This window comes from Panthera onca, chromosome X (assembly GCF_046562875.1).
Source record: "Panthera onca isolate mPanOnc1 chromosome X, mPanOnc1 haplotype 2, whole genome shotgun sequence".
In the NCBI taxonomy this organism is placed as follows: Eukaryota; Metazoa; Chordata; class Mammalia; order Carnivora; family Felidae; genus Panthera; species Panthera onca.
In genome coordinates this window covers 90,765,604-90,769,085 of record NC_138357.1, presented here as the reverse complement: position 1 = coordinate 90,769,085, position 3,482 = coordinate 90,765,604, and the positions used below count along the sequence as shown (strand labels likewise).

The following is a 3,482-nucleotide window of genomic DNA, read 5'->3' as shown; positions in this document are numbered from 1 at the left end:
ATGATTAACGGACTGAGCCACTCAGGCACCCTAGAATACACATTCTTTTAAAGTGTCGATGGCACTGAAAGTGGATAAGGAAGCCCCTGCTCCTCCCAAAGCCAAAGCCAAAGCCAAAGCCAAAGCCAAAGCCAAAGCAGAGGCTTTGAAGGCCAAGGAAGCAGTGCTGAAAGGAATTCACAGCCACAAAAAGAAGAGGAATATTCAGACATCACCCAACTCCTAGTGGCCCAAGCCACTATGGCTCTCAAAGCAGCCAATATATCTTTAGTAGAGCGCCCCCAGGAGAAACAGGTTTGACTATTATGCCATCGTCAACTTCCCCCTGACCATTGAGTCAGCCAGGAAGATAGGTGACAGCACACTGTGTTCATTGTGGATGTCAAAAGCAATAAACACCAGATCAAACAGGCTGTGAAGAAATTCTACAACTTGAGGTGGCCAAGGTCAGCATCCTGATCAGGCCCGATAAAGAGAAGGAGGCATATGTTTAACTGGCTCCTGACTATGATGCTTTAGATGTTGCCAACAAAAGCGGGATCATCCAAACTTAGCCCAGCTGGCTAATTCTAAATATAAACATCTTACCACACACACACACACACACACACACACACACACACACAAAATAACGCAGTATCTATGGGACATAGTACAAGATGGTTCATATTCTGGGCCATGAAACAAACCTCAACAAAATGAAAAGAATGGAAGTCAGAACATGTTCTCCGATTACAAAAGAATCAAACTAGAAATCAATACCAGAAAGATAACAGAAACTATCCAAGCATTTGAAAACAACTAATCCATGGGTCAAAGAGGAAGTCTCAAAGGAAATAAAAAAAAATACATTGAAGTGGATGAAAATAAAAATATAGCATGTGAAAACCAAACCAGTGCTGAGACGAGATTTTGTTCACCATTAAACACTTACATTAAAAAAAGGGAAAATCTCAAATCGGTCACCTAATCTTAAGAACCCTCATAAAGGAGAGCAAAATTAAGCCCAAAGGAAGCAGAAAACAGAAAATCAGTATAGAAAATCAATGGAATGAGGAGCTGATTCTTGGAAAAAAGCAATAAAAGCGATAAGTCTCAGGATGCCTGGGTGGCTCAGTCGGTTAAGCGTCCGACTTTGGCTCAGGTCGTGATCTCGCCGTTCACGAGTTTGAGCCCTGCGTGGGGCTCCGTGCTGACAGCTCGGAGCCTGGAGCCTGCTTCGGATCCTGTGTCTCCTTGTCTCTCTCTCTCTCAAAAATAAATAAACCTTAAAAAAATCGTGTAATTTAAAAACAGTGACAAGTCTCTAGCAAGACTGACGAGAAAAGAGAAGGCACAAATTACTAATATCAGAAATGAAACAGAGGCTATCACGACAGACACTGCAAACATCAAGAGGATAATAAGGGAACAGTGTGAACAAGTACACATAAATCTGATGAATTAGATGAAATGGAACAATATTTCAAAAGGCACAAAGAACCAAAATTCACCCAATATGAAATAGATAATTTGAGTAGCCCTATACCTATCATAGAAGTTGGATTTGTAACTTTAACACTCCCAAGAAAGTAATCCTCAGCTTCCCATAAATTCTACCACACATAAATTCTAGGTGCATTCTATCAAATGTTTTTTTTTAAAGTTTACTTTGAGAGAGAGAAGGAGAGAGCAAGTGTGCTTGAGCAGGGAAAGGGCAGAGAGAGAGAGAGAGAGCGAGTGAGAGAAGCTCAACCAGGATCACGACCTGAGCTGAGATCAGGAGTCAGCTGCTTCAGCAACTGAGCCACCCAGGCGCCCCTCTATCAAATGTTTTAAAAAGCACACCAAGTTTGTAACATCTTTTCAAAAAAAAAAATACAAGAGAGAACAGTCCTGAGCTGATTTTACGAGGGCAGCAACGTCCTGGTACCAAAATCAGTCGGAGAGTCCAAAAAAAGAAAGCTGTAGACAAACAGCCCTCATGAATATCAGCATAAAGTACGTACTGAACAGGGTATTATCACATAGAATTGAGCAACATATAAAAAGAAAGACACATCGTGAACAAGGAAGATTCATTCCAGAGATGCAAAGCTGGTTCCATATTTGAAAATCACTCTGTGTAAGGCATCACTCGAGGAGGATGTCAGCCAAAACGGTGAAGAGAGGAATTTCAAAAATCTGCCCTTCCATAAAAGCAATTACAGGGGCGCCTGGGTGGCTTGGTCGGTTGGGCGTCCAACTTCAGCTCAGGTCATGATCTCTCGGTCCGTGAGTTCGAGCCCCGCGTCGGGCTCTGTGCTGACGGCTCAGAGCCTGGAGCCTGCTTCCGATTCTGTGTCTCCCTCTCTCTCTGACCCTCCCCCATTCACTCTCTGTCTCCAAAATAAATAAACGTTAAAAAAAAAAAAAAAAAAAAAAAAAAAAAAAAAAAGCAATTACAAACCTGGCAAAATCAACGTTTTCTGAACTCTGGAAAGGAACTAAAAGCTTATAGTGACGAGAAGAGTGCTAACCAAAATAAAACAAACAGGAGCGCCTGGGTGGCTGAGTCGGTTAAGCGTCCGACTTTGGCTCAGGTCATGATCTCGCGGTTTGTGGGTTCGAGCCTCACGTCCGGCTCTGGGCTGACAGCTCAGAGCCTGGAACCTGCTTCAGGTGTTGTGTCTCCTTCTCTCTCTCTCTGCCCCACCCCCGCTCACGCTCTGTCTCTGTCTCTCTCTCAAAAATAAATACACATTCAAAAATATCAAAAAAGAAATGGATCCATACAATATGTGACCTTTGTGTCTGGCTTCTTTCACTTGGCATAATGTTTTCAATTTTGTTCGTGTGTCGACACTTCCTTCTTTTTCATGACTGAATAGTAGTCCATCGTATTGGATACACCAACGTTTGTTTATCCATTCACAAGTTGATGGACACTTGAGCGGCTTCCGGTCTTTGGCTGTTACGAACAGTACTGCTATGAACATTCACGTACAAGTTTTCGCTTCTTTCAGGTATATACCTAGGAATGGAACTGCTGGGTCATGTAGTAACTCTCCCTGCCCCTCCCCCATTTGCACTGTCTCTGTCTCTCCCAAATGAAGAAACTTAAAAAAACCCCATTTCTTGGGGCGCCTGGGTGGCTCAGTCAGTTGGGCGTCCGACTTCGGCTCAGGTCATGATCTTACAGTCCGTGAGTTCGAGCCCCGCGTCAGGCTCTGTGCTGACAGCTCGGAGCCTGGAGCCTGTTTCAGATTCTGTGTCTCCCTCTCTCTCTGCCCCTCCCCTGCTCATGCTCTGTCTCTCTCTGTCTCAAAAATAAATAAAAACATTAAAAAAAATTAAAAAAAACCCATTTCTAAACATAAATGGATACATAAAATGGCTTAAGTAATGAGTTCTTTGTTACGTGAATTTTATGTCAATAAAAACAGTGCAAGAAAAAGTTCACACCCGTTCACGATAACAAATGCTCAGAAACTTAGGAGTAGAGAGTAGCTTCCTCCATTTGA

The 3,482-nt window shown here is 42.9% G+C and overlaps 1 pseudogene; it reads left to right on the top strand.

The window, feature by feature from the left end:
• The first annotated feature begins 58 nt into the window (after window positions 1–58).
• Window positions 59–554, top strand: LOC145713804 (large ribosomal subunit protein uL23 pseudogene; annotated as a pseudogene).
• Window positions 555–3,482: the final 2,928 nt, after the last annotated feature.